At 37.2% G+C, this 26862-nt stretch overlaps 1 protein-coding gene and 1 pseudogene across 1 annotated transcript in view; both read right to left on the reverse strand.

Annotated features, from left to right (window-relative positions):
- Positions 1 to 26862, reverse strand: part of UTRN (utrophin) — a 526271-nt gene that overhangs the window by 474896 nt on the left and 24513 nt on the right.
- On the reverse strand, positions 24436 to 25763 carry LOC110198280 (E3 ubiquitin-protein ligase Mdm2 pseudogene; annotated as a pseudogene).

The raw sequence follows: 26862 nt of genomic DNA on the forward strand, positions 1-26862 counted from the left end.
ATTTCAGAATGCCTGCCAATATATTAGAAATTACCTATTTTTAATATATGTGTGTGTGTATATATATCTATATCTATATTTATATAGATATAGACATATATCTATATTTATATAGATATAGACATATATCTATATCTATATTTATATAGAGAGATATAGCTATAGATATATCTACCTCAGAAATACTGTATCTGAGAGGTGACAATCTGTTGGCAGTGAAGTACTGTATTAAGAACGCCACAAATCCAAATCTTGCTATTTTGGAGCTAAAGGACTCCCATAATCGGAAAAAAAATCTATATAGAACTTCAGAGTTTTCTGGATTTAGAACTGCAAGGATCAACATCATCTTGGAAACTCCTCAATTTAAATATGAGGAAATGGAGGCCCAGAAAGAGTAAATTACTGGTCAAAAGTTACATATACAGTAAGCAGCAGAGACAAGATTAGAACACCAATCCACTTTATTCCAACACTACTATTCTTCCACTGTACCAGCTTTAACAGAGTTAAAATTACTTTTAAAAATTATTTCAAAGGTCAACTGACAAGACTGCTCAATTTCTCTATATTAATGTGCATTCACACAAAGAACAAACATCCATAGGTTTACTATGTATGTTTATTTCTATATGTATAACTGTAAAATGCTATATATACATACATATACACAATTTGGCAATAAATGCATACCTTACAAATCAGTATATTAAATTCTACAATGAGAAATCACTAAAATGCCTAGTATAACACTTAAACACGAAATTTATTCTATTTCTTTAGACTTCAGATTTCTGAAAGTGTGTAAGTTTAGTAAAGGTTGTTGATCAGACAATTCTTATAATCAAAGACAACAAAAGAGACAAACATAAAAAGGGGGGAAATGTGTTCAGTTTCTTAAGGGTTGATTTTTTTTAAAGAAATCCTTCCTCAAAATATCTTGTCCTTCTTTGACACGTTCACACAAAGCCAGGTGTTTCATACTGTTGCATAACTTTGAATTTTAGTTCTAGAACAAGTATTTTTTGTAAGGCAGGAAGAAACAACAAAACCATTGGCTAAAACTTTTAAGAAAACTAGTTTGAAAATGTTCCCAAATCCTTGCTTCAATACAAGCCAACAATACTTTTGGCACGGCAAATTTTTGTTTAAATCCAAAATTTGAAGCTTGGCAGAGAAATTGGGGGTGGAAGGAGAGAGAGGCAGTTTGAAAAGTGTGTGTGTGTGTGTGTGTGTGTGTGTGTGTGTGTGTGTGTGTGTGTGTTTAACCCAGATAAATGTAGATGTATGAGACACATTCACCACTATTAAAAACTGTTATATCATTAGACATGCTTGGAAACAATTCTCTAATATATCTCTGCATAGCAATTTGAAAGCACCCAACTGGCGCTAGGTTAATATGGGTTCCATAAAATGCAGATGTCCTGGACAGAAGTTCCTATACTTTAAAAGCCAAGGACACATGCCTTCTTGGATGATTTAAAAGCAGTGTTGGGTCGATTATAGACTGAACCACAAATACAAAATTTGATCCACCCCTAGAAAGCAGACATCTTCTTAGCAAGAGAGATCATTTTAGAAACCCAGAAGGCAATTCAGACCACACTCAATTATTCATGTTTTGGAAACTACGTTTAAGTTGCCCCAAAATAAAACTAGTACAAACAACCATGACTTACTCTTGGCAGCTTTTGTCTCCCTTGCTTCTCCCCTATCTGCTGGTCTCTAAATGAATGACAAGGTCACCTTTCAATAAAACTCCTCTATAACAATGGAACTCTTTTTCTGCCCCTTCATTCCAGTGACACATTAGAATACAAGTTCAAACTCCACACCTGATCTAAAAAAGAATGAATATTTCATAATATGTAATTGTGCATTTGCAGCACAACACATTCACTGGAACCTATCTGTAACTTGAGGGCAGAGATGTTAAGAAATTTTGATTTTGAGGAATGTAGTTTTTTTATGACTTAATATGGGTGAAGAAAAGTTGTTTTCTTTTCACACCCAAAAGAAAAAAGTATTGAAACAATACCATGCACTTCCTTTTAAGATAATATGGATTCTTCAGAAATCAAAAGTAGCAAACAAAGAATTTTTTGCTAACATAATCTTTTTTTTTCCAGAACAAACTGAGTAGAGACAAGAGTGTAAGATCTTAATCAACAAAACACCTACTCACCTCACAAAAAATAAAACAGAGCATTGTAAATCATCACGCACAAACTAGAATTCTCCTGAAAAGCTTCTCCTGTAGACCTGGCAGGAATAAAAAACTCCTACTTTAACTTGGTCAATAAGAGAAGGATTAGTAAAGGTAAGCCAGTGGTTCTAAGACCACATACCTAATGGGGAGGAAATGATACTAAACTTTACCTAAAGAACGTCTGCAAAACATTCATATTTTTAAAGTGGCAACAGTCTTCTATATCAATTTTTATACAAGGCTAGTAAAGTTTAGACATTTGATTTGTTGGGGTTTTTTTTTGTTTTGGTTTGGTTTTTTTGGCTAGGCAATGGGGTTAAGTGACTTGCCCAGGGTCACACAGCTAGTAAGTGTAATGTGTCTAAGGCCGGATTTGAACTCAAGTCGTCCTGAATCCAGGGCCGGTGCTCTATCCACTGCGCCATCTAGCTGCCCCAAGTTTAGACATTTGAAATTAAGAACAAATTGCTAATACACATATGGCTAAAAATACAATAAAAAGTAAAAAACAGATAATATTATCATGCTCCTTCCTCCCTTTCAGACTAGTCTATCTCCCACAACCCAATAACAATCTATTTCTTGAGAAAGAGAGGAAAAAGAGAGACAAAGAAGGGAGAGAGAACAATTACAAATAATGCGAAATTTTTAATAATTATCTGCTAGTTTAAATGTCTTAATTAGTTTGAGTGCTTTAAATAACATCAAACATTGAGAAAAGGCAATTTTAAAAATAATGTATTTAATACATTATTTTTTTAAATCACAAAATTAGAATCTGAAGGACACTCAGACACTGTCATCAATTAGTCAACAAGTGTTTTATTAAGCTCCTATTTTGTGCCAAGCACTGAATTGGGTTCTTTGAGTAGGAATACCATGAATGAAACAATCTTTATACACAAGAAGCTTACATTCTAACAGGAACGACATCAAGTACCTATACACAGAATAAATATATAAAGAATAATTCGCAAAGAAACACAAAATAGTTAAATACAAAATGGCTTAGAGCAGGGGAAGGGCACTGGCAGTCAATGATAACAGAAAAGGCTTTGGGAGAAGACTGAGCTTGAGCTGTATCTTGAAGTTGATCAGAAGAGGGATGGTTAAGGTCACACTTAAGTTAGATGGTACAGTAGATAGAATGCAGGCCCTACAGTCGGGAAGGATGACTGAGTTCAAATCTGGCCTCAGGCACTTACTAGCTGTGTGACGATGGGCAAATAAATCACTTAACCCTGTTTGCCTCAGTTTCCTCATCTGTAAAATGAGCTGGAGAAGGAAGTGGCAAACCACTCCAGTATCTTTGCCAAGAAAACCTCAAATGGGGTCACTAAGAGTGGGACACGACTAACTGACTGAACGACAAAATGCTGATGACAGGAGGGGAGAGGATGATCAAGTCCACAAGTCAGAGGGGGCTAACTTTCATAAAGAAAAGAGCTATCTCATTGTCAGAGACTGGGGCAAAATAAGAGTGAGGAAGGATGTCAAGGAGGACTGGGATGAGGAGAAGAGGAATGGCCTTAATTTTCTCAGTAAAGTAAAAAGGAGGTCCCTAACAAGTATCTAGGGATGAGAAATTCAATATTACCTCAAGCAACCCATCCCATTTCTGGGTACTTCTAACTGGTGAACTTTTTTCCTTACATGGAGTCAAATTCTGTCTCCTAGTAATTTCCATCCACCGTCCTTCAGGGGCCAGGCAGATCAATTTTAATACTTTTCCCATGCGATAGCCCGTCATATAGTATCACCATGTCCTTCTCAACTTCTCCTTAAGTATTTTCTTCTCCAGACTAAACACTTCCAGTTCCTTCATCTGTCAATATGCTATACATAGTGAAGGGCAATGTGATGTATTTGGAAAGAACAGCAGGTTTGAAGTCTTACTGACCACATATGATTATCAGCTCTGTCCTTCACTACCTGTTTTACAACAGGCAAGTCATTTAAACTCTCTGTGCCACAATCCTAATCTGTAAAATGAAGAGGTCAACCAGGGGTCTTTAAGGTCCCTCCTGGCTTCTAAACCAATGGTTTTTTCAATATCCCTTCCAGAACATGTCAGCCCTAACTATACACAATATTCTGGCTATGCTTACCGCAAATGGTAAGTCAACAAGTATTTGTGCCAGGCACTTGTGCTAAGCACTAGGGAAAGATATCATCATCATCATCATCATCATCATCATCATCATCATCATCATCATCACAGTCACCGCTCTCGATGGGCTCTTAATCTAAAGAGGGAGACAGCATGTAAACTAGATAGATAGATAGATAGATAGATAGATAGATATAGATAGATAGATAGATGGATGGATGGATGGATGGATGGATGGATGGATGGATGGATGGATGGATGGATGGATGGACGGACAGAGAGACGGACAGATGGACAGGTGGATAGATGGATGGATAGGCAGACAGATTGATATGATATGATATGATATGATATGATATGATATGATATGATATGATATGATATGATATGAAAAGATAAATTGGAAATAATCAATATAGAGAAGGCACTAGCATTAGTGGAGATCACAAAAGGCTTCTTGTAATAATTGGTAGGATTTCAGCTGGGGCTTCAAAAAAGCCAGGAAAGCCAGGAGACTGAAATGAGAAGGGTGAGAATTTCAGGCATGGGAGAGAGCCAGTGAAAATTCAGGAAGTTAGGTAACGGAGGACTAAAATCACCCCCATTCCCACTCTATAATTCAATTAATGGAACCCAATATTAAATTATCTTTTTTTTGTTTGTCACATCATAACCCTGACATATACCTACAGTCCCCTAAAACATCTTATTCTGTTTCTTAGGAAGTGTTATCTATCCTTGTCTCCCACATCTTGTACTTTCGTAGCTGATTTTCTTAAGACAAAGTAGAAGTCTTCACTTGTGACTCTATTAAAATTCATTTTACTCGTTATAAAAAATCATAGAATATGAAAAAATCTCAAAGAGACACCCAAGAAAGAAGGTCAGTGAAAATGAGGAAAAGAAACTTCTCGTTTAGTCAATTAGTCATGTCAAACTATTCTTGACTCCATTTAGAGTTTTCTTGGCAAAGATACTGGAGTGGTTTGCCTTTTCTTTCTCCAACTCATTTTACAGATGAGGAACTGAGACAGAGTTAAGTGACTTACCCAGAGTCACACAGCTGGTGTCTGAGGCCAGATTTGAAGTCAGGAAGATGATTTCAGGCCCACCACTCTATCCACTGTGTCAAATAGTTGTCCCAGAAAGGAACCAGGGATGCCCAATGAGTTTTCTACACAGGATCCAAGATAGACATCTCCAATCTAGAGCAGGAAATCAACTCTTTCACATTGGGAAATGAAACCAACCCTTTCAAAATGTAGTAACCTGCCAATTTCCCGCACGTGAGGACCAAGATTAACACCTCCAAAGCAAGAGTAGGAAAGTGCAAGAAAGGGATACAACCCTGGATTTCACCATGAAACTTTGGGTCCAATGTTCATCAAGTCATGACAAAGCAAGGAAACCCACTTATAGTCTAGGTAGGACAATCTTGGGTCCATGCTGGATGGCTATGGATGGCCCTACAGATAACACCCCAAGCCAGGCTGGCTCTTGTAGCATATGTAGTCTTTATTTTAACAGTATCTTAATATTCCATTATATTAATATACCATAATTCATTGAGTTATTCTCCAATTTCTGAACTCAGAAGTTGGGGTAGCTGGTGGTACAATGGACATTTTTACTGGTCCTAGATTCAATGAAGACCTGAATTCAAATCTGGCCTCAGAGCTGTCTGACCTTGGACAAGTTACTTAACCATGGTGTGCCTCAGTTTCCTCACCCATAAAAGAGGAAAAATAATAACACCTACCTCCCAGGGTTACTGTTTCGGGTAAGATCAGATAACATTTGTAAAGCGATTAACCAAGTGTCTGGTACACAGTAAGTGCTATATAAAGGTTAGCTATTGTTATCATCATCATCATTATTATTATTATTTACTATTTCTTTTGCTAATGGAAAAAAAAGAGACAAGGGAGAGACTGTACCGGTGATTTCACTGGTAGAGTACGCTTCTGGGTGAAGAAACTCCTCTAACAATGTATATCAGCAGCTTTTCCTGCCTCCTACAGTCTTGGTGAGCTGTCTAGAGCACTAAAAGGTTAAGTAATTTTCTCATGATCATACAGAAATATGTGCCCAAGGCAGGGCCTGAACCCATGGTTTCCCGTCTTCAAAGCTGGTTCTATATACATTATATCACACTATCTCTTGATTACAAATCAAACATCTATTTTTATGTCTCTCATAAATGTGGACTATAAGAACAAAAAATGTTATAAAATGTTATCTAAAATTACCCAAGAAGAATTTCTCTTTTTCAGGTATAAAAGAAAAAGGTGGGGGGGGAGGTTAGGGAAACAAAAGAAGAACAGATATATAGATGTCTTCCTTTCCATCCCTTAACATTCTGAATAAAACATAAATATAACATTTCCAAAGACAGCATGGAAAGTTTGGGGTTTTTTAATCTTTAGTTTTGTTTTTGTTTTTAACGTTGGGCCATGACAGGTCAAAACCAAACTGAAACCCCTGAGACAACTACCAACGAGACTGTGAAAGGGAAGAAGGAAAGAAGAGGCAATATTTAATAATTAAAATACCAAAAAGTCAAGTCCATTAAAATTTAACCTTTTTGTCCAAGATAAATATTCATGCTGAGCAAGAATAACAGAATGGAAAAGAACATCCTGTCTTCTCTGTAAAATACAGGGGTAAAAATTTCTTCACAGGGACCTAGAAACTCAGAGGTAATGATGTTCTAAGACATACAATTTTGCTTATGTTCATACAGACCATATGTTAAATGGTATTTCATGTGTGGCCTTCAAAAGTTTTAGCAAGAAACTGAAATACTTATTGAGTGTCCTATTTGAAATAAAACACTTCCTCACTTTTAGTATTATGAATCTAGACTGTTTGAATTCAAGAGGAAAGCAGAGAAAAGGGGAAATGTCTTAACTAGGGGCAGCTAGGCACAGTGGTTAGAAGGCTGTGCTAGGAATCAGGAAGACCTATGTTCATATACAGCCTTAGACACTTACTAGCTATGTGACACTTAGCCTCTGTTTGCCTCAGTTTCCTCATCTGTAAAATGGGATTATTAATAATAATCTCAGGATGATTGTTAGGATCAAATGAGACAATAATTGTAAAGTGCTTAGCACAGTGCCCAGCACAGAGAAAGCACTATATAAATGCGAGTTGTTGTTATTAACATCATCATCATTATCATAATTATTAACTATTCAGAAGTTCTAGTATTTTGATATTACCAGGGAAAACCCTGGAAAGAAACATGAACTGAAAGAAAGAAGCCCCCTAAGGCTGGGTTTGAATCCATGCAAACACAGAGCTTTGGTTTTAGGCCACAAATTACATGTAACAGAAATTATCATGAACCACCAACAAAATTTTTCTAAAATTACTAGCTACTGTCATCATAGATGGGTATGTTATTTTGTCTTAGGATAGCTCCTTTGATATCTACACAAGAGATAAAATATAATAATCAATGTAAATAGACTTTCCATCCTGTTTGATCCTTTTTGCCCCTTTAACTCAAATATCTCTCAAAGTGACAGCAAGAGATAAGTGGTTGCCCTCAGTGACGTCAAACTTTAAATTTTGGGAAGCAACCTAAAAGATCACTAACTACATTAATAATAATATTTCACATCATAATGATGACATGTCATAGCAGTCTATTATGGTTGGCAATGAAATCCCCTGACACCCTTCTTCTACCTAATTACATTTTCAGGCAATATTATTTTGGGGGGCAGCAAATTCCATTAACTACTGATTCAGTGAAATGATACCTTTGTTCTATTTGTCCTCATCTTGTCTCATCAGAGCATCAAAAATACAGGGGAGATGACCTCTGAGTTTGTAAAAACAGTTATTTTTAAATGTGATTGATGTCTTTTGTTTTTATACCACAATCATTTCCAAATATACCCTTTTTACTCACCCTGCTCCCATCTTTCCCATTAAGTTAAAAAAAAACAGTTAAAGCAATGATAATCAATATATCTACTGCATTTTATGAACTTAGCAAATTCAAAATTCCCACACTGCCAACAAAAGGAAGAAAGTACATTTTCTCATCTCTTCAATGAGGCCAGAATTGGTCATTATTATAAGCACACAGCATTCAGTCTTTTCTTTCAGTAGCTGGAGCTGTGCTTACTATTTTCCAATTTCTAATCATCTCAAAAAGCACTTATTCATGAAAGTTTTTTTGTTTCTCTCAATTCTTCATTTTTTTCATTTCTTACACCACAATAATATTCAATTACATTCACATACCACAATTCATTTACTCATTTTTCAATTGATAGGCAACTACTTTATTTTTTTGCTCCCCCCCCAAAAAAAAAATGTTTCTGCTACAAACATTTTGTTATAATACGAGACCTTTCTGTCTTTGGCCTTTGGGTTATATGGGTTATCTGTCTTTGGGTTATATGCCTCTTGGTCAAAGGAAATAGCTAGTTTTGATCACTTTTTTTTTCATATAACTCCAAATTGCTTCCAGAATGGTTGAACCAATTCACAGATCTACCAACCCTGTATCTGCGTGTACATCTTCCCGAAGCCCCTTTTAAAAAATTACTATTTCCTTCTGTCGACTTTGCTGGTTTGCTGTATATAAAGTGAAACCTTTCAAGTTGTTTTGCCTGTAAGTGTTCTTTTGAGAACCGTTTCTCCCTATCCTTTGACTACTGATCCCCTAGGAAAGAATGCCTCTCCCTCCTACATTTTTGTGTTAATTCTCAATATATTTGGATATCATATCCTTAGCAGAGACACTTGATGAAAAAAAATTTTCCCTGAGGTAACAGTTTCCCTTTCAACTAACTTTGGCTGTGGCATAGTAAATAGAACACTGCACCTAGAGTCATGTTTTTTTTTTGTTTGTTTTGTTTTGTTTTGTCAAACTGCTTTCCAGTTTTCCAAGCAATTCTTTTTGAAGAGGGAGTCCTTCCTCAAGTAGATTACATTCTTGGGATCCTCAAACAAGGGGCTACTGAGATAAACTATTTGTGGTTATTTCTTATCTAGTCTGTTCCACCAATCTCTACATCTATTTTCTAAAAGACAGTACCAAATAGTTTTAATGACTTCTGCTTCATAAAGGAGTCTCAGACACAGAACTCTTCCTTAATTTAGGATAGTGGGATTTGATGAACAAACACAGAATCTTCCTATCCAAACTTTTTACAACTATAAAGACTTTGATTATATCCTTCCTGGACCTTCATTTTCACACACACACACACACACACACACACCACACACACACACACACACACGAAATCTAATTCTTTGGGGATTTTTTTCATACAACAAAATTTTCATCATTTCAGTCACATTTCTCCAACTTTGTTACAGGATTTCTTTCCTTCTTTAATGCTGGAGTGGTTTGCCATTTCCTTCTCCAGTTCATTTCACAGATGAGGAAATAAGGCAAACAGGGTCAAGTGACTTGTCCAGGGTCACACAGCCAGCAAGTATCTGAGGCTGGATTTAAACTCGCAAAGATGAGTCTTCCTGACTCTACTCCCAGCACTCTATCTATTGTGTCACCTAGCTGCCCTCTAAGGGGATTTCAAAGAGAAGATAAGATTATCTCAAAGTGTTTCACATGTGCATGAGCCTTCTTAAAGGAAGGGAAAAAGGTCTTTTAAAGGATCATGGATTTGGAGGTAGAAGGGCCAGACAAGGTCATCTAGTCTAATCTTCTCATTTCACAAATAAGGAAACTTGAGTCTCAGAGATGTAAAGAACTTTTCCCAAAAATCACACAAGTAGTAAATTACAGAGGAAATATTTAAAACCAGATGCTCTGACTCTAACATTAACGCTCTTTCCACTGTATCATACAGTTTCTTAATAAAAGAAAATTAAACTAACATTTATTTTTCTGAGGTGTTTTTCCAAAGAATGTGATGCAGAGCAGCAGAAATTTCAGATCATATGACAGAAAGGTGCCCAACTGGAAAGCGACACTAGATATATCTATCATTAGATAGTTTATCTGCAGGATGAGGAAGTGATAGATAGGAATCTCTCCTTTTGACCCTTTAATCCTGGCCCCATCTACTCTTATAAATCCACTCAATGACTCCAACAACACAGTCTTCCTCAGAGAGATCATCTAGTCCAACCATCTCATCTTACAGTTCTTAGAGACATCTAGTCTAATCTAATCACCTTATTTTACAGATGATAAAACTAAGACCCAGAGAAGAGAAGTGATTGGCCTAAGTCACAGAGCCAGTATTGGAAGCCAGCATCATTCTGATTCCCCACAATGCCTCCATGTGTTCAAATCCAGCCCCACAGACATTTAACCAGCTGCATAACTCTGAGCAAGTCACTCGACTTATTTCCCAGGATAGCTGTGAGGATCAAATGAAATGATATTTGTACAGTGCTTAGCACATGGTAGGCACTTAATAAATGCTTGTTTCCTTCTTTTCCTTCCTTCCTATTCAGTGACACTTCTAAATCATGACTATTTATTTAAGAATCTTTTCAAGGCTGAAGGCCATACCTTCCAGATATATCATCCCCTCCCTATATGTGCCCTACCCTATCCTGACTTCCAGAAGACTCTTACACCTTTAATGCTAAATGTTAACACAATTCACAATTCTCCTCCCTACCCTATGGCCTACAAATATCCTCAGTGACTCTGATTGCTAGAAGAGGTCAACCTGTCCAATACCCTTGCACTTCACAGTTTCTTGACCACCTCAATTCCAATAACTTTAACCACCATGACATTCACTTACCGCAATGACCACAACTTGCCTTTGACATCACCTGGCACTGGCAAGACCACACACTAGCAAACTTTACTCTCTATCATACACCACCTATCCTTTGCACAAGGCAGATCTCAATAAACATTCATTCAATTGAAATAAATTACTTAGTCACAGAACTATACTATATTAATCAGGCATTATTTACCATTACACAAACTATGCTGCCTTTCTCCCAAAATGTCATGCTGGATTAAGTGCTCTGTCATATCGTCCTTTATTAAAAATTTAACTGCTTTTACAAATCTAACTCAGAAATCTGTAGTGTTTTCACGGTCCCCTGGGAACCATTCTAATAGAGAGTACCCCATGGCCAATCTGTCCATCCTTTAGAACTGTGGCTACAGTCATTCTGCAATTTCATCCTTGAGTTTCCTCCAAACCCTCCAGTGGCTCCAAGTCATTTATCTATATACAGTTTGTTGATTAGCCCTGGCACATCGGGTACATTTATCATCATTTGAGCTAAGTCATCTCTCTAATAGGGGAAATGGTGTAGTCCAAACAGAGAAAGTGCTCAACTTGAAGAATGGGGGCTTGGGTTCAAATTCTGGTTGTCATTTGCTACCTCTGGGGCCTTGACCATGTATTGGAAACTCAGTCTCCCCATTATCTCTAATAGCTGTCTCCTTCAAAACACAATTTCAGACTGAGAATCTTCTAAAGGCCAAAAAAATCATTTAATCTTTTCATTCTTCAGCAAACCTTTTACACCATGATCCTCAAATTGTCCCACTGACTCTCAACCTGGCTTTCTTCCTATTCAAAAGCCTCTTACTACTAGGGGGAAAAAATGAAAAGAATAAGATAAGCACTTTTATCTTAAAAGAAAAGTTAAATATAAAATTCTAGTTAAATTTAAAATTCTACAGTTAATAAGCTAAAATGCTCATCGATTTAAGTTAGGAACATATAATCACAGTATTTAGAGTTTTTATGAATAATTGTTTTTCTTTCCACATAATCCTGGGTGATTTAGAAATTCCACACAGTTGTATTGTTGTCTTTTTAGTTGATGCAGAAATCAAACAAATCCACTGTTGGGAAAAACCACCACTAGAAATACTTATAAGGACATTCTGAAGCATAACTCCAAGCTACAACGAATAGCTCCTCAGTTCTGGGAAACAACACATTGGCATAAAACCAAAGATTGGGTGGATCAGAGACTGAGGTTAAGAGGCAAAGCAACACCCACTAACAGACCCATGATAATGCCTGCAGCTCCTGACCAAACGAGAAACTGGATACACATTCAATATGGAAAGAAATGCTGATTACACATCAATATTTCCAACCACACAGATAATAAATTGGCCCACAGCAGCATTTTCAAGAAAAAATTTTACACACACACACACACACACACACACACACACACACACACACACACAGAAAATCACAAATGGGGGGGTGTAGAGGAATATATACACATATTAAATAACATGGCCTAAGAGTGTACAAATTTTAATGTTTATATAATTTCCATGTAATACATTAAGTTATACATAAAACAAGTATTATGACACAGTATGCTTATTGTATTGCAGTACACAAAATATGTGCATTTTTTCTTTTTGGTGGTCAAGCACTATGGCTTACATTTCAATGGAGTAGGGATTTTCTTCTGAAGAAATGAAAAACAGTTCTACAACTTATAGCATGAATTGCCAAGAAATTAAATGATTCTTTTGCCCAGAATCACAAAACTAATAAGTGTCAGAAAAAGTTCTGAACCCAGGTCTCCCTTTTAGGCTGACTCTCTAACCACAATACCAACAATTCATATAATACTGGCAGTTTGTGGTGATCAAGAGCTATGGTGCTTGGTTAATTTGGTGAAATCACAGCATCAAAGCAATGCAAACATTTAGTAGACTATTGGGATTCTAAGTACTAACAGACTTAAAATCAAATCCAAACAAACATATTTTAATTGTACTCAGCATGCCTGATGTGCATATGTGTACATATGTATCTCATGTGGTTGCACACAAAGGAATTAAAAGAAAACAGTACCAGTACCATCTTGTTAAATTACACATAAAACATGTATTATAGGCATTGTTAAATTATTGAATAATTGCTTTAAAAAAAACATTTTTCAATCAGATCTGTGACTTCATTGGCACAGGCCAATAGAAATCCCCTCTACCAACATGCATACCACCTGCCCCAAAATGTATGACCTCAGAAAACTGCCTGTAGGACTTAGAGGCTGTCCTGACTTGAAGGCCGATTCTCTTTCCGCTACCCTGCCTTGCAGCTCTAATTATAGAGACCTTCATTAAAAAACAGCAGTGATAAAAATTTTATAGAGCACAAAGATTTCAGATGATTAAGGTATACTAGTAAGACATAAAAATATTAACCATACACAATTTATTCTGTGTATATATTATTACAAGGCAGCAGAGTGTAGTAGCAGATGCTGGAGGGTCAGCCTGGCCTTGGTGTCAGGAAGACCTGGTGTTTGAGTCCTTCTTCTGACATAAACTAGTTGTGTGACAAGGGGCAAGTCATATAAACCTCTCAGTGCCTCAGGCAACTGTCTAAACCCGAGTTATATGAATTGTAGATCTCTACTCTGGCACAGTGTTCTCTAGATTATCAGTCATGGTAGAGAATGGGTACCAGCCTGGAAACAACAAGGATCAGGACACTAAGTTACCCTGGGAAATAATGTGACATTGAAAAGGACTTAGGATATCAGAAGTCAAGGCAAGCAGGGGTTTGTAACCAAGTAAGCAGCTAAATCCCAGAATATCAGGGCCTAATGGAGAGCCAAGAGAATAACGTACAGGCCAAATGTTTACTGAGGATCAATACAGACAAACAGGAGCAAAGAACATAGTTGTCAGGAGTCAACGTGAAACAGATTAAGGAACCAGGCAAATAAGACAGGGGTTAAGAGCTATATAATTTCTGGAAATCAAGGCATAGCATATTCAAGGATCCAGGTTAAAAAAAAAGCAAAAGCAAACAAAAAATCCAGTAAAGTAAATGAGAACCTCAGCAAAGAGGATCAGGAATAATATCAACAATAAAAGTTTATATGATACTTTAAGGTTTACAAAATACTTTTATCATAACCCCATGGGATAGATAGTATAATTGTTTCTGTGCCCATTTTATTGATCAGGAAGAAACTCAATAAGGTTAAACAGCTTTTCCAAGGTCATGAGAATAATAAATAGCAAAACTAGGACTGAAACCCAGGTCCTTTGATACTACAGTTAATACTCCTACTAACACACCATGCTTCCTTCCCAATATAATAACAATCCGTTGAGAATGATTTTTTAAAAATGTATTTTGTATACATGTAAAAAGGGAATGTCTCTAGCTAAAAGGTATGATGTAGAGAAATTCACGATTTCAAGGCACAGTTTTATGACTCTAACCAAATTTTCTGAACCAGTGTGTAAACTTTAAATTGAACCACTAATAAATCTTATAAACAATTTCTAAATGGCATTCAAATCATTTCAATTGTTCAACTGCAGAGTAAAAGGAAAACAAATAATAGGAAAGACAAAACAAAAAAAACTTTAATGGGGGGACTAAAGCGGATTTCGACATTATTAATGAGATTTACCTGGGGTAGGCAGAGGGGTTATAGGGAGCTACTGTGTCATGGATTGAAAGAGCAAAATGATACAGGACATAGAGCACAGTTTCAGATAAGAGAATACTATTATTTACCCTCATTACTCCTTTTTTGTTTCTATTTAATGTTTAACATCAACCATTAAAGCTTATATCTATAAATAATTAAGCTGCACTTATGGAAAATATTCTGATATTAAATAAGTGACTAAAATGCATAGAAGTATTTATGGAAAAGATATAAATCAAAGATGGAGAGTTAAAAGGGAAAAAATCTATAAATGCCCCAAGGCCTGCCAAGAAACAATATATTTCATGTTGCAGAATAGGCAAAGGAAGCAAAAAGGGGAAAATAAAACACTTGGAAGGCCTTATATCACTGTACACATCTGGGGATGTAGACCTTAAAATGTTTTCAAAACGCTAAGAAGTTGCTGTGATAGGTATAATTTCACAAGCAAAACTAAAACCCTAATTTCACATGCTGTGGTCGATCCTTTTATCTGCCTGAAACCACAACCAAGTTAGGTACTATAGAAATAGCAGGAAAAGAAGTAAATAAATAACAAAGCAGAGTTTTAAAACTCACCAGCTCATAACAATGATACTAAAAGGGGAAACAGAAATGTACGCTTAGAGTCCCTGGTCGCTTTTAGACCAGTCTGCCTAACTCTGTTTATGTACTTAAGGGAAAGTAACTTAAAATATAAAACACACATGGCCTTAAAAGGCAAAACTTCATCTCTACAAAGAATCTGCCCTTTTTGATAGCAGAAAACCGAAGTTCTTCTTTAGCAAAGTAAAGGAATACTGAATAAAAATGTAATTTTGGTTAGGATTCAAGCAATGTGAATGATCACAACGGGTTGTAACCAAGTGGGCAATCACCCCTCAAGACACTGCCACCAACTTCTCTCATATGATCCTCACCTGTTCCCTAGTCCTCACCCCCTTTTGGCCTCCCCAAAACCCTAGACAGCTGGGGCTTTCAGGGAATGAGATAGGGAAGAGCACTAACTGGGAAGTTGCTCCTACATAGATGTAGATGACTTTACAGCTGTACTATTGCAACAGCCTGCCTCAAAAGTCAAAAGTCCCACTCCTGTCCATCCTTTACTCAGCTGCCAAAGTGACCTTACTAAAGCACAGATCTTACCTTATCACACAGAGTTAACAATTGTTAAGGGGTCCTCTGAGCTTGGTTTTTTGGGGGTTTTTCGAGTTGTCATATTTTCCAGAAACACTGAACCCTGAGCATGCAGGAGGCCCTGAATGTGTCAAGGACAAAGCTCCTCTGGAACTGACATAATTTGCTACTGCACCCCAAGCTGGATTCCCTGTGTGTCGTTCGGCGGCAAGACAGGTGCCAGCCAGTCTGCGGCAGGCTGGGATAATGCTTCCGGAGCTAGGGTCTTTCGAAGATAAGCAGACCCTCCTATCTTCAAAGTCTAGCAATTCCCAAGAGAATTTTGCCATTACTTTGCTCCTCCCTGTGGGGAGTGGTCTTGTCTTTTTTTCCCCACCTTTCCTACACCATTTCCCCTCCCCTGTCATGCTCCTTCCTGGTATCCCCTCCTCCCTTTCTCCTGTTATTACAAAAATGTAAACTTTTGTAAAGACTGGGAACCCTCTGGGTTCCACATGCATGTTCATTTCTCTTGTAATAAAACTGGTTTTCGTAAGTCTTGCGATGTCGTGTTCGCCTGTTGACAATGCTCCCATTCCCTGTTACCTCTAGAATCAAATATAAAATCATCCATTTGGCATTTAAAATCATTCATAACCTGCCCCTCTCCCCCATTTTTCTGGTCTTCTTCACAACCTACAACCATTCAGTGACACTGGATTCCTTGCTTTTCCTCTAACAAGATAAGACACCCCATTTCCTAACTCTTGGGTATTATTCCCTGTGCCTAGAATGGTCTCTCTTCATCTCTGTCTCCTGGCTTTCTTCAATCCTACCTTCTAGGAAAAGCCCTTCCTGATTCCTCTTAAAGCTAGTGCCTTCCCTCTGCTGATTAGCTCCAATTTACCGTGTGTGTGTGTGTGTGTGTGTGTGTGTGTGTGTGTGTGTGTGTCTGTCTGTCTGTCTGTCCCATTTGTACATAGTTGTTCACATATTGTCTCCCCACATTAGGCTGTGAGCTCCTTGAGAGTAGGAACCGTTTGTTTTGTTGTTTTGTTTCTAGCCTTTCTTTGCATCCCAAGTGCCTGACACAAAGTAGGTGCTTAATAAATGTTTACTAACTTTGAAGAAACCTCAAAGGTTATTTAATACTTTTCCCCACCCCCTCCATTTTAAAGATGAGGAAGCTGAGACCCTTCAAAAAGTATCATGGGTTGAGATTCTAACACAGGTCCTCTGACTCCAAATCCATTATCTATTCCCCGGTGCACCATTTACCTCCCCTCTCCCCACTTTTAAATTGCTGCCACATTCTATATTAATTATCATCTATATAAAATTAAGTTGCATATGTGAAAAATAGTATAATACTTAGTAATGATGGTCCAAAATCATGAAAGCTTTGATGAGGAATGACAGTTATCCTTCTGGGATAGTGGAAAGAAAGAATCCTCACCCTGACACTTACTACTCTGGGGTTCCCTGGACCCCAGTTTCCTCATCTACAAACTACATGGCTTCAGAGATCCTCTCCAGCTCTAGAGCTCTGAACCTATCGATGATACTAAGCTTTTGGCTCCATGCTAGCTAAAGACACCATATTTGCAACTGCTTTCTAAAATGCTAGCAACAACTTGGCTGAACTAGTACACAACTATACGGAAGCATCACAAGTCCAAACACAGTAGAATTGACAAGCACCAAACTCAACGGACTGCACAGGCTGATGTTCATTTTTAGAATTGTGCTAAAATAGAAGTGAAGGCTGCTACTGCACTGATTCTACTGACCTCCTAGACAGCGGAAACAAATGATGTGTCATTTCCATTACAGAAGAACAAGTCCATATTTGGAGAGAGCATTTCAAGCGCCTGATTGTTTTATAACCCTAAAGTCATATTTATTAAGCTTCCTCAGGCAAGAAAAGCTACTTTTTAAAATATTTTACTGGTTCTTTTCTGGGTATGCCACAGGATGGATTTTCCCAGGAAGGCCTCCCCAACCAGTGAGCCTAACAACTCATCCAAAGATCCTTACCTTATCACAAAGAAAACAACCGTTTAAGTAAGATCATTCCAACAGAGGCCATGTTTAATAGTATATGCAACAGTTCACAATCATAGTCATTCACCTCTCCCAAAAAAAAAAAAAAGGAAGATACATTTTTATACCTCTCCATACTTCTCCTCCAGAGCCAAGACTGGGACACCATTTTCAAGAAGCCTTCATTTTAGGGGTCTTTTTAATTGTATTGTTGTAGTTACTGTACATATTATACTACTGTTTCTCCTTAATTCATTCTGCATCAGTTCATACAAGATTCCCCATGTTTCTCTAAATTCCTCAAATGCAACATTTTTTATAACATCATAATATTCTACTACATTCAGATAACAGATTGTTCAGCTATACAGCTCTTATTGTGGTGACAAAGAATCAGAAATTGAGGGGATGCCCATCACCTGGGGAATGGCTGAACAAGCTGCAGTATGTGAATGTAATGGGATACTATTGTGCTATAAGAAATGATGAGCAGGAGGATTTCAGAAAAAAACCTGGAAGGACTTACGTGAATTGATGCTGAATGAGGTGAGAAGAACATTGCACACAGTAACAGCAATACTGTGCAATAACCAACTTTGACAGACAACTCTTTTCAGGACTACAATGATCTAAGACGATTCCAAAAACATTCATAACAGAAAATGCTATCCACATCCAGAGAAATAACTATGGAGTATGAATGCAGATCAAAACATACTATTCTCTTGTTTTGTTTTGTTTTTTCTTTCTCGTGGGTTTTCCCTGTTGTTCTGATTCTTCTTTCACAACATGACTATTATGTGAAAGTATGTTTAATGTGATTGTACATGTATAGCCTATATCAGATGGCTTGCCATCTTGGGGAGGGGGAAGGGAAAGGAGAAAAAATTCTGTAACTCAAAATCTTATAAACACGAATGCTGAAAATTATCTTTACGTGTAATTGAAAAAAATAAAATACTATTAAGTGGGAAGGGGGGATTTATTCAGCTGTACCACACAATTAGTGTATACTCACTTTGCTTGTGGTTTTTTGTTACAGCCCAAGTGCTGTTACCAATATTTCAGTATACAAAGGATCCTTCTGCTTAAAGGTGTATGCCCAGCAGTGAAGTCTCTGGGACAAAGCATAAGCAATTTAATGACTTTTCTCCCATTATTCCACATAGTTTTGAAAAATAGCCAGACTAACCAGTTATTTTTTGAAGTGAAGCCTTTAGAAGTTTTCTTGTGCTACAATGGATCATTGTTATTTGTCCACATGCAAAATGAAGATTAGCATTACACTTTTCACTTACAACCAAAAAGGTCATAGGATACTTCACCCCAAAAGGTAGTGGATACTTTTGTTGTTGTTTAGTCAATTTTCAGCTGTCTGACTCTTTATGCTCCCATTGGGAGTTTTCTTGGCAAAATACTGGAGTGTTTTGCCATTTCCTTCTCCAGTTCATTTTACAGTAAACTGAGGCAAACAGGGTTAAGTGATTTGTCCAGGATCACAGAGCTAGTAAGTGTCTGAGGATAGATTTGAACTCAAGAAGAGGAATTTTCCTGACTCCAGGCCCAGCGCTCTATCCACTGCAATATCTAGTTGCCCCTTTTAGTAACAGTGGATACTAAAAAATTATATGTATTATTATATATCATACACACACACACACATATATAGCTGGCACTAATATAACACTTTAAAGTTTGCAAAGCTTTCTGCAAGTGTTATTTCATTTGATCCTCACAACCACCCTGGGAAGTAGGGGATATTACTATCCCTATTTTGCAGATGAAGCAACTGAGCCTGAGAAAGATTAAATGTTTTGCCCAGGATCATATAGCTAGTAAGTGTCCGAGGTAAGATTCCAACTCAGGTCTTCCTGACTCCTAGTCCAACATACTATCTACTGTATCACCTTGCAAACTGATGGAACTGGAAGATTAATTTACCTCCACCAAATCACATAAAGAAGACTGAGACCTTCCACCCCCCCCCAAAAAAAAGTAAATTTAACAATCAACAAATTCAACTTTGGAATTTCTGCATGTATTTGCATGCAAACACCCCACCCTGCTATAATATTCATCCAGTGTTGTTATCAGTTTCATAATTTACACCCTTTTTGGTCAAGGGCTTTGTTTTTTAATTCCTAAGGTAGAAGAGGAATAAAGCAAAACAACTAAGTCAATGATACTCCCTAAACATTACTGATATCCCCAATCAGCAACATAGATTTTTCTAATCAATTAGTTCATGTCATTCCCGTCCATATACTATGCTAAGTTTTGTCAGTATTTCATCCCCATGCTACGAAACAAGAAATTAAAGGGATGACCTGATAAAGGAAACTCTCACAGAGCCTGGCTCATCCTAACAGGCCCATTGGCCTCTAGATCCTGGAAAGAAGAATTATCTTTGCTTTACAGGAAAATAGATAGGATTAAGCTGCTGCCCATTTCTCATCTACATCTATCCTACCTATAAACCTTGCTAGTTACTAATCATGGCAGGCAGCTTGAAAAATTATCACCTCAAAATGCTGCAGGTAGTATTAAGTAGTACATTAACTTCAGAGCTGTTGAGGGATTATTTTTCACAATGTCTAGGCCCATAATGGCAAGGAAGAGTAGCAGGTGGGCAGTTTCTCACTGCAACTGTCAATGTAGATATAGCTGTAATAGCAAGAAAGAATCATTGGCCACACTCTGCTTCTGACAGAGGCTGGCGTTGGCTTATCCAAATATGCTCACTCCCGTGCTAAAGCTGCTTAGAAGCCAGAAAACAAAATCCTCACCACTCCAGGAATAATTTCAGTTTTCTTTCTCTGGGAATCAAGTATAGGCTTCAACATGGAAGAAATAATAGCAAAATGAAGAATCTTCTACTTCTTGTGTTTATAAAGTAGAAAGACAGACCCCACATCATTCTGTAGAGTTGAAAATATTTTATGAATCCAACAACTAGGATACCTGAGGGATGAAATATGGTAGTGCTGTGAAAAACAGCTCCACAAATACCTTGTTTCACTTCACTCACTTATGTGCTGAGAATGCTATTTGGAATAAAAACAAAAAGTTATGAATTGGATTCAGTAAGGCTTAAAGGAGATGCACAAAGTCCCTGAAAGTTGTGGTTGGAAAGGACCCTCTGATTTTACCACTGAGAAAACTTAAGATCAAGACAAGAGGGATGTCCTCCCCTCTTTTCCCCCCTCACATTACGAACTACCTTCCTCTGTTTCTTTGAACAATTTGTATTTGGCTAGCAAAGGAAGCATGATTGTTACCTTATCCAAACAATCTCTGCACTGCACATGGGTCTGGGAAACAGGAAGACCCACATCCTCCAGAAATCTATTTATTTTTGATTAATAAAGGATAATTTTAACTTATACCACAAAATAAAGTATCATATATATAAGCCTTTTATTCCCTAAGTCATTTACAGAAAAACTGTAAAACCAGGGCCTAAATAACATTAATGGCGGATGTTGATATGCCAATCTAAGACTTACAAAGTGTTCGAACTATATTACCTCATTTAATCCTCAAAACAATACTAGAATGCAGGTAATAAATCTGTTATTCCCATCTTGCATATGAGCAAATTGAGGCTCAGAGAAGATAAATTACTCGCCTATGGTCACATGGCTAGTTAAATATCCAATAAGTATCAGAAACAGGATCCAGACTCGGGTCTCCCCTGATTCCAACACTCTTTCCACTAGGCCACGTTATGCCAAAGAAGAAAGTAAATAAATTAACAAGGCAAGGAAAAACAACATAAGAGAATTAACCAAATAAATCATTCCTTCCTGGAAGCAACAGTCTATAATAATAAATTTTCCATTCCAGAAGACCTGATAATATCTTCCAAAGCGCAAAAGAACCAAGAATCTGTCATCCCAGGGAGACCAAAATTCCAAACTCTTTAGGACGATCACTGACTAACGCTGATTCAGAGAAAGAAAGGAGATAATAAATCATCTGCATATGTACCGAAACCTCCCATGAATTTTCTGTGTTAGTTAAATAAAAGTTTGGCTTATTTGAAGATTATTCTTTTCTATGTCCTACTGATGAAAGAATCTTGATTTTCTAAAAATCACTCTGCAGGAGAAGTTAAATTATATATAGGAAGAACAAAAGATTAGTATAAAAAAAAGATAACATTATGGAATTAACACAAGGAAAGAAATGACAACTTATTATTTTCTGTAAAGAATTTTCTTTCACTAAGGAAGCAGTAAGCTAGTGCTAGACTTGGAATCAGGAAGTCCTGTTTCGAATGCTTCCTCTGATCCTTGTTACTGTGAACCTTGGCAAGTGGCTCACTTATCTAGTCTCAGTGTGCTAATCTGTAAAATGGGAACATCACTGGTATCTCCCTCACTGTGTTGTGAGGTTTAAAGGAGACAATGTCTACAAATGCATGAATTTTTCTACCTCTACAATATTTCTCCCCTAAAGTGGTGATGACACTAACCAAGTTATTAAATCAGTAATAATGAACAATACATATCCAATTTATAACAGCTCCCCCATCATGAAAACTAAGTTTTATCAAGCATCAAAATGTTAAAAGCCCGCAATGAAAGCCTGCAGTCAATTCAACCGCTAGAACTAAAGCACTGTGACTCACTTTCATAACTGAACTTTGAGCATTCTCTTTATAAAGCCTGAGTCAGTTATATTTCAGATTTAATTTAAGTTGACAGTGATATTCCACAAACTACATAGAAAGCCATGTTGGAATTGTTTCCTTAACAGCATCCCACCAAATGACATACTGATAGAATATGATTAAATGAGTGTTTCTCAAAGTAGTCTATGTGATACGAACAGACGTTTTGCGTGTGATTTTAAACACTATCAATATTTTCTCCTCTCGCATGTTAAATATAAAACTGTATATCAAAAAAAATGTCCTTGTGGCAATTTTTTTCCTATGAAAATAAATTTAGTACTTCTGCTTTTTTGCAAAATGTCCTCAGGCTCCACTTCCCTTCATTCCAGCAGTAAAGAATGCCCTTCAACCTCCTAGACCACTATTTATGTGTTCCCTCAATGGATTTCAAATCTAAAAGTATTCTGAGGCCAATATATATTGGAGAATGTTACATTAAACCATTTAACTAAATTAAAACATTTTATTAACTGAAACAGATGTCACTGAAGCATTCTGTTTCAGACTAAATTATTAAGTAGGGGCTTCTGTGTGGCATGGCCCTATCACCCCAAGTATTTATATACCCTCTTCTACTCCCACCAGAAAAAAAAATCATGCATACTATATATTCAAGGAAAGAAAAACTGTTTTAATATAAGCAAATGCAAGGCAAACAATATCTTTTTACGTAAGAAATCCACATACAAGACATATGCCACATCACCTCTGGAATTATATATTACTTGGGTTAACATGGGATATTTGGGATAATCTTAAGTTCATATTTGACCCCCACCCTGGAACATACCAGGAACCTCTGAAGCTGAGCTCAGCTTTAATATCGAATAAAAGCTCCTCTAACAGACCAAGTTAAGAAACATAAATCAAACAGCACAATATTGACTCAAGACTGAACTGTAAATACGGAGTATTCCCACTTATATACACAAATTAGCTGAATGCTCTACAGGCTCATATACTGAAGAAGATGGGTTTACAACAAAGTCATCCTTGAATCACAGCTGGAAAGCTCTGGTCTGAGTCCTCATGGATTCATTTACCTCTCCACTTAGCAGCTGACATGAGAGTCTACAGAAGCCTTTCCATTCATAGGGGCTTCTTCCTTTAGAATCAGCAGCAGTCTGTTGGGAATCCTGGCTTCGCAGGTACCATAAAAGTTTTACTTGTGCTAACCACAGCCTCATAAGGTCTTCCTCTCTCCTACCCAGTCAAAGTAATCTTTCTGGTTTATAAAATTCTCACCTCTCAGAAGATTCTCTCACCAGGCAGGCACATAGGTGGCACAGTAAAGACCTAAATTCAACAACCAACCCCAGGCACTTACTAGCCATGTGATCTCAGGCAAGTCACCTAAACCTTTGTCTACCTCAGTTTTCTCATCTGTAAAATGGGAGTAATAACAGTAATATAGTTTCAACATATCCAATATAAGTGTCTATGACTCACTTCCAAACTATCTGACCTGGCTGATAAGTCTTAGGAACTGACTTAGGCACACAGAGGTTGAATGATTTATCCAGGATCAATTAAGTTTACAGTTCCCAATGTGGTAGCTGTATCTAGATCTTTCCAGACTAGTATTCTATCCATTATACCCTGCTGCCTTTATAAGTAATACAAAGGAAAACTAATTTTTAAAAAAATGCAAAAATGGAATAGTAACCAAAATGCTTTTTTCCCCAAAGAAAGAGAATTTTAAAAATTCCTTCCAAAAAACAAACTGCATTAGAGATAACTAAAATGGATTAAAATATTCATTTTCTCAGAAAAAAGTACAAAAAAATTTTAATATATTTCACAAGCCACATATGAACATTCTTAAGCATTTCATATGTAGAGTTCCATGGTTCCATTTTTAGTAAATCACATTTAGAGAAAATAAGTTAACACAATCATTTGAATTGGCTACCTGCACACTGGACAAGACACAGGTTATTTCTCTTTTTCAGTTTCTTAGCACATGTAAAACATGTCAGAAGATGTCCTGTCCTTCCACAGACAATGCAACCATTTATACATCAGCTCAGAGAGATAACACAGGGATCTACAGTGCTAGGAAGAGGAATAGATTCTATACTTTTTTATTTGTCTTCAATTTCTCTCTCAAATTCTCCAGCATCTTTCTGACTACTACAGATGATACTTTTAGTTGTCAATGACTGGAAATAATCCTCACTTTCTTGGGAGTCTAATGTCTGTACTATTTTTTCATCACTGTCCTCAACGTGTGAATCTTGAGGGTCATTCATTTTATTTTGCTTCCCATCTGGAATGTCAAAGCCCTCTTCCTCCTCGTGTGGGGCTTTCTACTTTGCCTTTATCTGACACCACTCTTCTCCTCAGGAAGCCAAATCTCTCACAAAACCCAGCATCTGTGGCAATGTGGTAGAAGTGGAGGGTTCATTTTAATCAAAGGAAGTACACTTCTAATGGTCAGCTAAGGATATTTCAGGGTCTTCATCAAATGAGTTAGTGTCACTCTCCTCTGCCTGATATCCAGTTACCTGGTATCTCATCATCTTTGTGAGTTCTTGTCCTTCTTTGTTGTGACTATAATATCCGAATCAACAGCCTCAACTTCAAATTCAACACTGAACTCGTCTGAAAGGGAATCATCTGAATTTTCACTTCATACACCAGTATCAAAATCCACTTCTATTGAGTCACTGCTACTGTTTCATTCAGAGCATATCTCACTTATGACACATAGGGCACAGCTTTCATCAAATGTAAAGAAAATACTATTTCACTTATACCATTTTCTGTGTCTTTCACCACGCAACTCATCTGAATTTTCTTCTGTTTCAATATGTGTTCGCCTTCTAGATGAGGTAGTTGTTCTAGAATTCAAATTTGGTTATGGTTTCTCTTACTGCAATTCTTGCATAGACTCCTTTTGACCACTTCCGATTTCAAGCTGACACCTGGTTTCATTTGTAGATTTCAACTAGCAAATTCTTGTTGACTAAGTGCTATCAAGTTTCTAGACATCACTGCATATAATCTCCTATGCTCTTTCACAGAGAAGCTGGTACCCCAAACAGATCTCTAAGAAGGTCATCTGAACAAGACAATGTGCTATTGCTTTTTATCATATAATTGTTTTTACTTAATAAACTGGCCAAGATTGAATAAAACCTCCTTTTAGTGGTGCTTAAGGCACCACCTGTATTGGAAGACATTTTGGTATTGCACATTTGCCTGGATAAAGATGGGAAAACATCTTTTAAATCAGACAGGGGGCACAGTTCCTAAAAACAGAAAAAGACAGTAGGTGACAATGTTGAAAATGTTACTCCAGCTGGGGTGGTAAGGACTGACTCAGGACTTAGCTCCCCAAGATAGCTGCCTCCTGACATGTCTGAGCATGACCAATCAAAAGAGGAAAAGCTGAGTCAACCAGTGGGCCGGACTGACTTGCAGGAGAACCGGCAGCTGTTCGTGCTGTCCCCACTGGCCCTGACTTCCAGTGCAATAACTGTGTAATAATTATACCCCTCTGTGACTTAATAAATTCTCTGAAAATTTCTGTGACTCAAAGATCTATCTCCTTACGACACAGCGCTGAGTTCCTCTCAATTTAGCTAGGCTGGTCCTCAAATGAAGACAGTATGAGCCCACGCTCAAAGCTACGTACTCCAAGGTGGTATCGCTAGCCTGAGCTTAAGGCAACTAGCTAGAGTGCCAGACCTGGCACTTCCTGAGTTCAAATGTGGCCTCAGATAATCACCAGCTGTGTGACCTTGGTCAAGTCACTTAACCTTGTTTGCCTCAGTTTCCTCATCTGTAAAATGAGATGGAGAAAGAAATATCAAACCACTCTGGTATCTTTGCCAAGAAAATCCCAAATGGGGTCATAAAGAGTCAGACATGAGTGAAATGACTCAACAACAGCTGGTACAACAGACAGAGCACTGGACCTGGACTCTTAAGAGTTGAGTTCAAATCTCACCTCAGCTATTGGCCTTCAGAAACCAGGGTTTCCAACTCCCCACAATGAAACATCAGAGTAGGACTTCAAGAAACTATCCACTGTATGTTTCCAAAAATAAAAATAAATAATGTATTACATTTGTATGGAATTTTCAAAGTGCCAGTTTCTGTATTTTTTAAGCATATATTTTATAAACATCAAATTTCTAAGTAAATAATCATAAGTAAATTTTTGAATATATACAAGTAGTTAGGAGTCGCTGATTTTGCAGGACCAAAGACAAGAAGCTAGAATACTTGCTAAGTCTGTGATTCAGTTGGGTAACTTCATTCTATTCTGAACATTATTAAGTCTCTAAATAA

This window comes from Phascolarctos cinereus, unplaced genomic scaffold (genome assembly GCF_003287225.1).
Source record: "Phascolarctos cinereus isolate Bilbo 61053 unplaced genomic scaffold, phaCin_HiC Scaffold_5;HRSCAF=322, whole genome shotgun sequence".
In the NCBI taxonomy this organism is placed as follows: Eukaryota; Metazoa; Chordata; class Mammalia; order Diprotodontia; family Phascolarctidae; genus Phascolarctos; species Phascolarctos cinereus.